The sequence below is a fragment of the Varroa destructor genome, unplaced genomic scaffold (genome assembly GCF_002443255.2).
Source record: "Varroa destructor unplaced genomic scaffold, Vdes_3.0 BEIS01000013.1, whole genome shotgun sequence".
Lineage (NCBI taxonomy): Eukaryota > Metazoa > Arthropoda > Arachnida > Mesostigmata > Varroidae > Varroa > Varroa destructor.
In genome coordinates, this window is record NW_019211466.1 from 72,501 (window position 1) to 87,158 (window position 14,658).

The window sequence follows — 14,658 nt, forward strand, 5'->3', positions numbered from 1 at the left end:
TAAGAGATGAAAAGAAAATAAAGAACAAGTACGAACAGAGTCCAAAAGCGTGGACGCAGCCATAGATACAGTCAAAAAGCTCTCGGAATCCTATGCAAAAAACAAAGTTACAAAAGCAAACAATTAAGGAAAATTAACAATTAGCCAGAGCGATTAGGACCTTGATAAGAACCGAGGGACTAAGAAAAAAGGCTGAACTCAAACGAAGAAAAGTTTGGAGGAACAAAAAGACATGAAACCGGAGGAACTAAAACTACAAAAAATGCAAGATGGAAAAGACGAGACAGAAAAAAGGAAATACACAAAGAAAGAAGACACCTGTGCAACAGATGCAAAAAGAAGGTTGAACAGGAACGCCTGCAAGAGATCGAAGATGCAAGGATAGAAAAAGAAATAGAAGCGGAACTAACTGCAGTTAAAACGGAAGAAAACTTTAAACGTGTAGCTAGGAAGAAATGGCCCAGGAAGTGTTTAAAAGTGTTAACATAATAAAGGAAAACATACTGGCCATCAAAGACCAAGGGCGTTGATAATTGAGAAAGGCCTCGAGAAGGATCAAAAGCTACTTAAACAACTTTAATGCTCAAATAAACGCAGCCAAAGAAGTAGAAAAACTGACAGCTGGTAGCGTCGCATTAATCACGAGCAACAGCTCCTTCAACCTCATGACAGGGCACGCGAAAGGGGAGGAAATACCAGAGAATGCAAAAACAAAAATAATATAGGAGTAATAAATAAAGAAGAGGGCCTGACAAAAATTATCAAAAAAGTAATCAAAAACCCTTAAGGATGAAAGAGGACAAACAACACCAGTAATGAATATGACCGATCAAGTTCACACAGAACACCAGAAAACTACTGGAAGTACAGATACTATGCAAGAACAGTGAACGAGACAAAGACACGGGGAAATCGAAACATCAATAACAAGAGGGAAACTACGAAGAGATCACAACAATAAGGAGAGAGGCGGGAGAGAATATATCCTACAATGAGGTGCTGACGGGAGTTCGCAGGACATTAGGACCCACAAAAATAGTGGAACAATAGGAATCTCCCAAACGACAGGAGGAGAGTTCTGCTACGGGTACAGGGAAATATAAAAGACAAAGCCACAAAAATCGCCAGAACCTTAAAAAAGATGAGCGCATGAAACTAAATGTAAGCATGAAGACAAACCAGCACACGTTGGGCAAATACCAAACATTGATACAGACATACAGATGCAAGATAAGGGAATGGGTCAGGTTACCAGACTGTTTCATATGCCAGAAAGTAGGGCACAGAGCCCACGGATGTACCGAAAAAGCCAAAGTGGAAGGAAAGAGATGCTACCACTCACACACAGATCACGGGACATACGGCAAATAATTGCGAAAGAGTGATTTCCTTTTGCTACGAATGCGATATGGAGGGCCACAGGCTACATCAATGCGATGCCCTAGGTATCGAACTCTAGTGGACCAGGTCAAACGAAAGCACGACATTAAGATAGCAACAAAACCTTGTCCCCCTTTCTCCACAGGAAAAGAAGGGATAAAGACAAGGGAGAACAATGAAAATATAGCGAAAGAAAGAGAAGAAGAAACAAAAAGAGAGAAAAGAGGGCAAAAAGACCAACGACAGACGAGGAAAATTTTATAACACCATCAGCATAGACTGCTAAACGGCCCACTGAAGAACTAAGAATACAAAAGCAAACAGCGGAGAGAGGAATAGAAAAATATTAGCAAAATAGAGTTCAAACTAATACAGATCAACCTTAATCGCTCGTCTGCCGCCCATGACTTACTGGAAATCACAATCCAGAAATACGGCATACACCTTTGTCTATTATCAGAACCGAGCTACAAAAGAATAGCCAGTGCTAAAAAAATTGTAGTGAGGACGATAAAAAGGATACTGCTATATACTGGAGCGCATGAGGAACGTGGTAATACGAAGAAAAGGAGCAGGAAACGGTTTCTATATTATATTATTTATTTATATATATGCCCAATAGATCAATAGAAGAATTCAAAAAATTCCTTGAAGAACTAGGACGAAGTGTAAAACGACGTGATAATAGGAAAAAGATTATTGTCACAGGAGATTTTAACTCAAAGAATGTAGTATGGCGCAGCAGAAGTAACGACCGAAGAGGAATAGCGACCCTAGAGTGGATGGCAACAGAGGGACTGGCAGTGCTTAAGATGAGAGGCTCCTACTTGTGAACACGGTGGTTACCCATCACACATAGACATACATTGGTAAACAACGTGGCAGCAGCGTTCACAACAGGGTGGAGAGTCTTGGAGAAGAAGAAAGTGGTGTGACCACCACTACATATTTTTCCAAGTCGAGCAAACAAGACCACAGGAAGGAACAAGAGAAAGACGAGAAGATGGCAAGCCAGGAAATTAGACCTCCCAATACTGCGAAGAGAATTAGACAGAAAGTGCGAGCAAATTATGGTAAGCGAAACCGGAACTGGAGGGATACAGAAGAAGCGCAACAATTCAGTCAGCTTATGATTGTTGCATGTACAAAAGCTGATCGGCAACCGCCCATAGATCGACGCCACCACGCCCAAAACACTGGTGGAATAAGGAAATTGCAAATCTTAGGAAAATATGCGTGAGGAAAAGGCGTACATACACAAGAACAAGAAGTGGCAGAGACGCAGAACAATCTTCAACCGGAAACAGATCAAAGAGCGACACAACAACTCCGGGAATACCAGGAAGCCCGAAACAAACTAGACAACGTATACGACATAATAAGGGAAAATCCTGGAAAAAAACTCATAGAAACAGTTTCCGGACTCCCTTATCAAATAGTAATGGACAAAATAAAGAAAAGATCACCACCAATCCCCCCAGACATAGTGATGAAAGCGTAAGGAACCTATTTCCTATGCAACCAAGGAGGGATGAAACAACGATTGAGGTAGATAAAAGAGACATCCCCGAAGTAACTCTGGAAGAAATAACAGAAGCAGGAAACAAAATAGCAGCAGGGAAAGCACCAGAGTCCGACGGAGTCCCACCGGAAGTAGTCAAGATGTTGATCAAAAGGTGGCCAAGGATATTACAAAAATTGGCGAAGACATACTGCGGAGAGGAAAATTCCCGGATATATGGAGGAAGCAAACTTAGTCCTGATTCCAAAACCCGGAAATAAGACAGGTCCTACGGCATTTCGACCAATCTGTCTTCTAAATACAGCAGCAAAAGCTATTGAACGCATAATAGTAAACAGACTGAACAAGGAGATTGAAATAAGGAGGCATTGTCGGAGACGCAATACGGCTTTAGGAAGCACCGTTCCACGATGCCAGCTGTGGACAAAGTCCTCAGGCTAGCGAGGGAAGAGATGAGAAGCACACTAAAGACCAGGGAACTTCGTGCCACTAATCCTACTGGATGTCAGAAATGCTTTTAATAGCATGAACTGAGGAAAATTAATGGAAGCACTGGAAGAAAAGAATATCTCTAAGTATCTACGCAGGACTATCAGTTCATACTTAGAGAAGAGAATACTAATAGCGGATGGGGCAAGATATACGGTCACAGCAGGAGTCCCACAGGGGTTGGTCCTCGGTCCAATACTGTGGAATCTAGCCTACGCAGCGTTCTGCAAAAAACGGGACTGCCGGAGGGGGTAGAGACCATAGCATATGCAGATGACCTAGCTCTCATAATCAGAGCCCGGACAGGGGTGGAACTGGAGAACAAAGCTAATGACTCCCTCCAGATCATAGAACGGTCGATGGAAGAACATTATCTACGGCTAGCCGCGGAGAAGACAGAAGCATTATACCTAACTGGGAAAAAGAAGACCACAGATATAGAAATATATCTGGGTAATGCTCAAATTAACATTCAGAAAAGGGCGAAATACCTTGGAGTAATAATTGACACTGCAATGACTGGAAGGGAGCATATTAAACATGCCGCTAAAAAGGCAGAAAGAGCAGCCCTCAATTTGTCGAGAATACTGCCCAGAATGGGAGGAGCTCTGAGGGTAGCCGAAGACTGCTGGCCTCAGTAGCTGAAGCTAGAGCACTATATGCAGGTTCTGTATGGGCAGAAATGGTGCTGAGACAAAAGTCAATAGAGAATACTGCTGGCTGCACAAAGAATTGTAGTAATACGAGTGGCCAGAGCGTACAAACTGTGTCAATCGAAGCACTCCTAGTATTGGCCAAAATGGTTCCATGGGATTTGCTTACCATAGAAAGAGCTGAACGACGACAAAGAATGATTCCACCGACAACATAAGGGCACGTGAGGATACAATGAACAAATGGCAGCAGCAATGGGAAAATCCACGCACTTACGGAGGACGAGAATGTCCGGGCATTTGTACCCGACATCTAATACCAGGAAATGGATTCGCAGCAGCTAATTGCTGGGATGTAATACCATTAATTATATTTATAATTTTTTGGATTAGCCACATTTGCTAACATTAAACGCCGGTTTAAAAAACTTTATGCGGCTTAAAAAATGTATGCGTTTATGTATGAGGAAATATGGTTAGGAAATATATCAGTGGCCTAACGACGCGGGGAAAGATAACATGGTCGTTTTTGGTCGATAGTTTTCATGCAGCGTCACCCAAACTCAATAGGGAGCATAAAAGAAACATAACAACCTGTTGCGATTGTTAGCCATGGCTCACATTCCTGGTCGATGAAACTGAACACAGTCGTTATGCACACATGCGACTATCGATTCGACTGGCAAAAGGCTGGCAAAAGATAGACCAGCCAGTAACACGGGCAGGCTGAAGTCTACTGGATAGCTTACGACCCTTGGCATGATGATAGCTCATTTCATGAAACGAATCAATACGACCGGATCTGCAGGACTAACGTAGGTAAAAAATGGCATTCCGTGACGCGGCCGGTCTCGTCGCATTGGCAAGACCCATATGTCACAATAGTGGTGGTACAACCAGATAAACTGGTTGTGTTAGTTTGATAAGCACATTACGATGGTCAACAAATGGTTAATTTGTTTTCAAAAACGCTTTGCATGTTAAACATTCAGTCCATAATCGCATTTACTACCGTCGCATGCGCTTGCAACGTGTAGTGAATCACTAACGAATGTCCTGTTGCGGCCTATACACAAGCAAGGCAACATGATGAGTGCTACCAGTACTACTATTACTGGTGCTAGTACTCATTGAATGCCTGTTGATAAAGGTAAGGTAGAATACGATAGAAAGACGCCGCCGTACGCCTGTGATATACGATCTTCGCTGTGGTTGGAGCAACTGCAGTCAGCAGCGAGCTAACAAGCGGAATGGCGACATGGTGAACGACAACCCAATCTTTCTTGTTTTAGTTTACCTAGGTTAGTTTACCCTGGTTTTATAAATTATGTACCACCCTCACATTCAACCCGCACTTGTTCGCAGGCATAGTTGCAGAACTGGTTGGTAATATGCTTCAGACAGAATATGTTAGCCAATGGGCCGACCCTGGCAGGCCGTAAGCTTACCTTACAGATACTTCACATTTTGTTTTCATGTAATAGTTCGCCGATAGCATCCTCAAAATGATGCGAAATATTACTTTTTATAGTGACCGAAGCATTTCGTATATAGCACAAATATAGTGCTACTGTATTACTTGGATAAAGCGTAGTAATCAAATTACGCCCTTCTCCTCCTCCCCTGCTCGTAATGCATTACATTACAGAGCGAAAGGTCAAGAGATCTCTCGTTATCGCTATTCATTAGGCACTAGAGCACAGTTTCAGCAATTGTATTTGACCGTAACCACATAAATTAACCCGTAACCCCATCTTACAGGTTAAGTCTAAAAGCAAAGCATAGACAAACACCCATATCAGCTGATTCAAGTGGAGGTATTAATGATATAGTCCCGTTTAACTGGTATTAGTGTTGTACCCCCCTGTAAATTCCCCACATGATAGCTGTGCTATATCGTCAATTCTTTAAATAAAACAAACTGATCTGCGTATAGCTGTACTATGTCCAAACTACATAACCAAGTACTCAAACAACTAAACTAATAGCGGCGCCGTTGCCCGGCTTCTCACCCTTCCCGTCTCCAACACACCAGCGAAGTCGTATCTAGTTTTTATGATCGGCAGAGATTGTCAGCAGGTTGGTATTACCAGCCAGTTACAATAGTAGCGGCAAGAAAACGACAACATAATCGAGTAAGACTTTCCTGCGTCAATAAAAGGAAGTTAATATTACCAGCTGCAAAACCGCAACAGCAGCACAAAATTAACTTGTAGCAAAACGTGTTAGTTTAATTTGTTTATTTTATTTGACTGATTAGATTTACAAACCGGAGTCTAGGAAACCTCACTAGGAGAGTCTGACAATTGATTCCGGGAACTATTTAGAAGGGTCCGGAGACGGACTGGGAGAGTCTGGTGACCGATTAAGAGAGTCTGACAATCATAAGATGAATACCGCTCAAACTCGCGTATTCCTACAAAGCCAGGATCTTGGATCCTGCATTTATGATAGCATTGTAAATGCTAGCGATTACCCCTTTTTAATAAAAGGACGAAAATATTTAATGACGTTCATTATTTGTATACATATAATACCTCGCTTTTCATAAATCTAGCCATAAAAGAGTATAATAAATGACTAAAACTATTTTCATAGTCCAATCAGTTCATTAATAACGACATTTCTATTTTTTTTTTAATATATATATATAAAGCACTAAACTACCATCTAATAGATTATAACTGAGCGCCTCTATGTCAGAATCCAATCCAGAGTCCATAACATTAGTGTCTGGGATGTGTATTGTTTATTAAATAGTTGTGCGAGTGCATAACTGAGCAATATGAGCAAATTGAAATGAAGACAATCTGCAAATGACTTTTATCAATCGAATTGTTGTAATTTGTAGAGCAGTTGCCATACTGCGATCTAATGAGACTTGTCTTCGTATTGGGCGTTTGCTGTTTGCGATAAACTAATTGGCTTGTTGCCGGGATGGAATACCATTAATTTCCGTATGTGAATATAGTATATAAACGTAAATTGCTGTTATTTGTCGATTAGCCACATTTGCTAGCATTAAACGCCGGCTTAAAAAAACCTTAAAACAGTGCGACATTTTCTACTTCTGTCTTCAAAATCTAGTTGTTGTAATTAGATATAATTTTTACTGATTGCCTCAACATATATTAATATTTTTAAGAAAAAGCCAGAAAAATGATGGTGGTAAATCTAAATGACTGGTATTAGTTTGGTGAGCACATTGCAGTGGCCGTAGGTTTTTTGTTCACGTATAAAAATATATGTAGAAATATACACGAATAAAAAAAAACGTAAAAAAATTCACGTATAGACATCAAATAAATGGAACACCCTTATATATATAATAGTTTATATAAATAAAAGCCACTGCTCGTGCATTGCATTTGGGTATCCTGTTCAATATTGTGCAACTAAAAAAAATTATTTTCGTTAAAGAGAAAAATTCTTTGTTTATCGATGTCTCTTTCCGCTGTTTCACGGAATGCCCCAAAAGTAAATTAGATAGCCAAATTTTATGCTATTTCTGTACTCGGGAAAGAGGTGCTATAAGATAACTATACAATATTTTGTGGAACTCTAGTCATGAAGAAGCTCCAACAACAGCTTGTGTTAGTTTGATAATCCATAATCGCTGTTGAGTCATAGGCGAGCCGCATTTACTACCGTTACTTGTTCTCTGCTGCTGTTGCGGCCTATACACAAGCAAATACATATACCTGCAAAGAGAAGTTGCCTTTTTTCTACTACCTTTGATGATGGAGATGTGTGGGTAGACAAGCTTAGCTGAACTAGTCTGGACAACGAAGTGGCATGTGACAGGACATTTTGAACCTATGACTTTTTCTAACATACCTTCAAGGCCAAAAATACAAAAAATCAAGGCTGCTGAGTTTAGATGTGAAAAGAAACAATACCTTGTATATGTTGCTATTATGTAAATGAGTTTTCCGACCAGCAAGACTGCAATGTATAGTTACAAAATATTGCCAGTAATTGTTCGTATGCTATACTGTTGTACTCCAATTAATCATACGATGTCAAACCCCACTCACAAGTTACAAACTATCTTTCGATTCAACTATATACTCGACAACTATATGTCGGAGTTGGCAAGACATTGACCCATATGTAATTATTTTTTCATACGCAGGACCGTTTGCATATCGTTATGCTCTCTGTCTGTAGAAGGTCGCTGCCGTGTTACGCAGAATCCTTAACCTTCAGCGGCAAAAACACGGCAGGACGTTTTCCGTCCCTGCAAAAATAAATAGTCGTAATATTTGTTAATTATTAAAATTAATATTTGTATAAATAAAAGTAAATGTATAAATAAACATAAATAAATGAAATACGTAGATGTAACTATATTAAAGCATGGCTAGACTTCGTTCGCAAATAGGCGCACTTTGGCGCATAGCCGCCGCCACTGCTTGTGCATTGCATTTAATCACCCCGTTCAACATTGTGCGGTCCAAGCAGCGTAATGATTATTTTGTGAACATAATTTGGCTAAGTAGAAAAATTCTTCGTTTATCGATGTCTCTTTCCGCTGTTTCAGAGAATTCCCCTAAAGTGAATTAGATAGCCAAATTTTATGCTGTTTCTGTACTCGGGAAAAAAGTGTTATAAGATAACTATATAATGTTTTGTAGCACTCTAGTCATGAAAGAGCATAATAAGTAATAGGCAATCCGTTCATCAGTAATTACATTTCAATATTTTGTGTCATTATCAGATCGAATACAATAATTAAACGCTAGCAGTAAAACATTCGCTCTAACAACAGCACTAAGCACGATCAGCACTGCGAATTTTTTAGAAATCATAATTTTTCGTATTCACGAAACTACGAAAACTCTATACAAATCTTTTTTTTTTGCAAAAATACTCTCCTAACATATTTTTTAAACAATAAAGCCAGAATAATAGTGGTGGTAAAACCGGATGACAGCAACAAGTACTGCTTGTGTTAGTTAGTACATTACTGATTAACTTGATACAGTCAACGAACACAGGCAACATAGTATCTTCTCTGATAGTCTTAATCTAGGTGTCAATATATGAAAGTATAATACTAACATTAAAATGATTGTAAACTACAAACTTTTCAACATAAAGCAATTCATATTGGATACTGCGTGCATGCTAATATTGTATAACTTGTTTGTAATAAAAAGGACAAGATAGCTAATAACGTTCATTATTCGTATCCACGTAATACGTCATTTCTTATAACACAGTAACAGTAGCGGCATGATGGCCGGCTAACTTAGCAATACTGTTATTGACAGGATCATAAAATGAATCCCACTCAAACTCAACGTTGAAATCGCGTATTCCTACAAAGCCAGGATCTTGGATCGTGCATGCATGGTAGCATTGTATATGCTAGCGATTACTCCTTTTTAATAAAAGGACGAAAATATTTAATGACGTTCATTATTTGTATACATGTAATACCTCGCTTTTCATAAATCTAGTCATAAAAGGGTATAATAAACAACTATTTTCATAGTCCAATCAGTTTATTAATAACGACATTTCTATATTTTTATATCGTTACCGGGTCGGCGACGCTGTTGCGATCGATACTGCTGCTAAATGGCGTTTTATGCTGCCGCTCTATGAACGCTATTTTTGATAATCTTTTTATATATTACACGACTATCGATTTAATATAAACAAAACAAGAATTCGTTGTTTAGCATTAGAATTGCCTCTGTTACAACCGCTCTCCTTTTACTGGCTGTGTTGCTGATAGCGCGAACGGTCAGAGCGGAGAGCGACGGAGAGAGAACGTGGAAAGAGAAGCACTTTTCATCTTCGATTTTGCTCTGTTTGAGACAAAAATGCCGATACCGGTGATGAATCGACGTACACCTCCCACCAGTTGACTTGTGAGCTGCTTGGTAGTGATGGGACAGTCCTATTTTGTTTTAAAATCGCCAGGTGAGACACAAGTATTAGGCACAGGCTGCTAATATGGCGGTGGAGATGTTACAAGGCGAGATTTCATGTTACATGAAATGTGCTCGCAGCGGAACCGTGAGATGAGGATGTACAGTGACAATGCTCGCATAAGAGGACTATGATTTTTGGCATAGTGGAAGCGCATTGTAAGGTTGTAAAAACAACATATATATGCAGAAGTCATGTGTGCCGAACGTGGCTAGCAGTACGAATATACAGTATCTATAATTTACTATAGATAAAGTAAAACTGGTTGATCCTGCCAGTAGTCATATGCTTGTCTTAAAGATTAAGCCATGCATGTTTAAGTTCATACCTATGAATGGTGAAACCGCGAATGGCTCATTAAATCAGTTATAATTTCATAGGATGTGTTTTGTTAATTGGATAACTGTGGTAATTCTAGAGCTAATACATGCATATACGTTCAGCTTGCTGGATGTGCTTTTATTAGTGCAAACCATGTCTTCGGACTTCTGGTGATGACTCTGAATAACTTTGCCGAGCATTTCAGCATAAAGCTGGTGCTATTCCTTCAAAGTATCTGCTCTATCAACTGTCGATGGTATATTATATGTTTACCATGGTTGTAACGGGTAACGGGGAATTAGGGTTCGATTCCGGAGAGGGAGCCTGAGAAACGGCTACCACATCTAAGGAAGGCAGCAGGCGCGCAAATTACCCAATCCCGGCACGGGGAGGTAGTGACAAAAAATAACAATGCGGGACTCTTATGAGGCTTCGTAATTGGAATGAGTACATTCTAAATCCTTTAACGAGGAACTATTGGAGGGCAAGTCTGGTGCCAGCAGCCGCGGTAATTCCAGCTCCAATAGCGTATATTAAAATTGTTGCGTCTAAAAAGCTCGTAGTTTGAAAACTTGCCTTGGCTTACACTAGTCCCTGTTGGGGCACCGTTTGTTGAGCGCAAATATAGGTAACTGTTTTTGCCGACTTCATTGCTTGGCTTATAAGAGTTATCAAATATCACTTTGATTAAATTAGAGTGCTTAAAGCAAGTGTGTTACTTGGATATAAATGCATGGAATGATGGAATATGTTGTTGTTCTATTTGTTGGTTTTTGAACGATGAAATGATTGAAAGGAACTGTTGGGGGCATTCGTATTGTTGTGAGAGAGGTGAAATTCTTAGACCACAGCAAGACGAACTACTGCGAAAGCATTTGCCAAGAATGTTTTCATTGATCAAGAACGAAAGTTAGAGGTTCGAAGGCGATCAGATACCGCCCTAGTTCTAACCATAAACTATGCCAACTAGCAATTTGCTTACGTATGTCTTACGACTAAGTGAGAGGCCACGGGAAACCAAAGTAGGGTTATGGGGGAAGTATGGTTGCAAAGCTGAAACTTAAAGGAATTGACGGAAGGGCACCACCAGGAGTGGAGCCTGCGGCTTAATTTGACTCAACACGGGAAAACTTACCTGGTCCTGACACTAGAAGGATTGACAGATTGATAGCTCTTTCTTGATTTGGTGGATGGTGGTGCATGGCCGTTCTTAGTTGGTGGAGTGATTTGTCTGGTTAATTCCGATAACGAACGAGACTCTAGCCTATTAAATAACACACGGAATCTTGTCTTCCGTGAGGTTCCTTAATGGGATCAAGTGTGTTTAACACTTTGAAACAGAGCAATAACAGGTCTGTGATGCCCTTAGATGTTCGGGGCCGCACGCGCGCTACATTGAGAGACAAAATGAGTTTCCCAGTCTTTAACGAGGCTGGTAATCATTGAATGTTTTTCTTAATGGGGATAGGGGATTGCAATTGTGCCCCTTGAACGAGGAATTCCCAGTAAGTGCTAGTCATTAGCTAGTACTGATTACGTCCCTGCCCTTTGTACACACCGCCCGTCGCTACTACCGATTGAATGGTTTAGTGAGATCATCTGAGTAGACGGGTATGTACTTTGTACGTGCCTGTATTGCAATGAAGATCAAACTTGATCATTTAGAGGAAGTAAAAGTCGTAACAAGGTTTCCGTAGGTGAACCTGCGGAAGGATCATTACTGATTCAAAATCCATTCACTCACATGAGCGAATGGTCGTTGTATGATGTCTATGTCGTGAATGCTTGTTCACAACGAATGTTCATGGCAGAGGTGTTTATAGCTGTATGTTATATATTATTGACTAAGGATCGCGGTCTCACTCGTTAGAGTTAGTCGCGCGTCGCCGACACTGTTCGGTTCGACAGCATTTTTCAGAGTTGTGCTATCGAGAAGAAGACATCACAAGACTCATTATGGGGGATCACTTAGTCCTTAAATCGAAGAAAAACATAGTAATTTGTGGAAATTGATGTGAGTTGTGAAGTTGTGTGAGCATTGTGTTTTTGAATGAAAATTTTAGTATGGATGCACTTGTATCTATGCTACATTTGTTTCAGTATATATTAGTATATATTAGTAGTTACTATTACTTAGTAGTAATAGTAAAAATTATCTTTGATCACAAGGGTGATAATAAACATCTGTATGTTATGTTTATCTGAAATCAAGTGTGACTACCCGATGAACTTAAGCATATCAATAAGCGGAGGAAAAGAAATCAAATGAGATTTCCATAGTAGCTGCGAGTGAACTGGAACTAAGCCTATTGCCAATTCTTATGTTTTGTACAATAAGAAATGAGGTGTAAAAGTGTTTTGTGTTTAATAGGAGTACAGCTTAATTATTATTGAGTGGGTGCTCAGAGAAGGTGAAAAGCCTGTGTGGTTGTACTATCCTGTGGAACCGAAGCTCTAGAGAGTCTAGTTGTTTGAGAGTACAACTTAAAGATGGTGGTAAATTTCATCAAAAGCTAAATATATGAAGGGACTAATAGCGAACAAGTACCATGAGGGAAAGTTGAAAAGAACTCTGACGAGAGAGTTCAACAGTACGTGAAACCATAGTGAGTAAAACAGATAACTGTGCTGTAAAGTGGTGTGCCTATCAACAGGGTAGTTGGTTATGTGATGCCTTGAGCGTAAGTTGTCCATTCAACCGATTGCTCTTGGTTTGCCCTGCCAGAGACTCTGTGCACTAGTGCACACTCATTCATTGAGAAACTATGCCGCTGCGGCATCGATATGGGACAGCTCGTACGTAGTGCGATGTTCTGTGTTGGGCGTCATCTAGCCGGTGTAGTTTAGCTGTGGGACAGCTACGGCCTGCGTTTACTAAATGTAACTGCTGTATCTGCGATTTGGTTTATTCCTTGTTGCGGTGAGCATGTTACTCTAGGTAAGCAGTCCGCCATCAATGGTTAGCATTAGTTATTTGACCAGTCTTGAAACACGGACCAAGGAGTTCAAATGGCACGCGAGTCATTGGGTCTTAACACCCGAAGGCGAAGTGAAATGCAAAGCTATTGCTATTTGTGGTTGTACCATGATTAAACGATGAGCTACTTATGCTTTCTGGCATTTGTAGACTACAAGCGTGATGTTTGAGACCCGAAAGATGGTGACCTATGCCTAGTCAAGATGAAGCCAGAGGAAACTCTGGTGGATGTCTGAAGTTATTCTGACGTGCAAATCGATAACCTGATCTGGGTATAGGGGCGAAAGACTAATCGATCCATCTAATAGGTGGTTCCTTCCGAAGTTTCCCTCAGGATAGCTAGCGTACACGTTTAGTTTCATCCCGTAAAGCGGATGATTAGAGGTATTGGGGCGTATATAGCCTCAACCTATTCTCAAACTTTTAATGGGTGTGAGTGTTATTTCTCGATTGAAGAACACTGCTAAATAAGTATGCTTAGTGGGCCATTTTTGGTAAGCAGAACTGGCGCTGTGGGTTGAACCAATTGTTGGGTTAAAGTGCCAAAAGCTGAAATGCGCATGAGATATATAAAGGGTGTTAGTTGCTGAAGACAGCAGGACGGTGGCCATGGAAGTCAGAATCCGCTAAGGAGTGTGTAACAACTCACCTGCCAAAGCAACTAGCCCCAAAAATGGATGGCATTGTACTTATACTCAACCTCTGACGTGTGACGCACCGGAGCGCTCAGAGAGTAGGAAGGTAATGTGATAGCATCGAAGGATGTTGCTGTGAAGCAATCTGGAGCTGTCACATGTGCAGATCTTGATGGTAGTAGCAAGTACTCAATTGAAAACCTTGAGCACTGAAGTTGGGGATGGGTTCTAGGTGAACAGTAGTTGATCGTGGGTCAGTCGGTCCTAAGCTTATGATGAAAAATGTGTTGAATGTGTGTAATAATGTGTTATCACTATAAGCGAAAGGGAATCAGGCTAATATTCCTGAACCTGGAAGTTACTGGTACCCATGGAATGAAGTAAATTTGAGATATGGGTAAGGGTGACATAAAGCTGCTCATATTAGAGTAGTTTAGTTGATTCCTTTGGTCCTTGAAAATTTGAGCGTGGTGATTATCTTGGTGGCAGTCCGTACTAATATCCGCAGCAGGTCTCCAAGGTGCGAAGCCTTTAGTGTCTAGATTAATGTAGGTAAGGGAAGTCGGCAAAATAGTTCTGTAACTTTGGGAGAAGGGATGGCTCTGAAGGTTGATCCAGTCAGGTTGACAGTAGAAGTATTTATGACATTGTGTTGTCGCCGGATGGACTTCGTGTCTGTCTGGATGATGACCGAAGTTGTGTTTATGGACATTGTTAGCTATTTCGGTTTATGCTGAT

At 40.5% G+C, this 14,658-nt stretch overlaps 1 non-coding gene and 2 pseudogenes across 1 annotated transcript; all 3 read left to right on the forward strand.

Annotated features, from left to right (window-relative positions):
• The first annotated feature begins 10,245 nt into the window (after positions 1-10,245).
• LOC147754155 (small subunit ribosomal RNA) lies at positions 10,246-12,028 on the forward strand. The gene has a single exon (XR_015318109.1). It is a non-coding gene; the product is annotated as a small subunit ribosomal RNA (ribosomal RNA).
• Positions 12,029-12,256: 228 nt separating this feature from the next.
• Positions 12,257-12,413, forward strand: LOC147754156 (5.8S ribosomal RNA; annotated as a pseudogene).
• Positions 12,414-12,505: 92 nt separating this feature from the next.
• LOC147754157 (large subunit ribosomal RNA) lies at positions 12,506-14,658 on the forward strand (annotated as a pseudogene; the record flags this gene model as incomplete).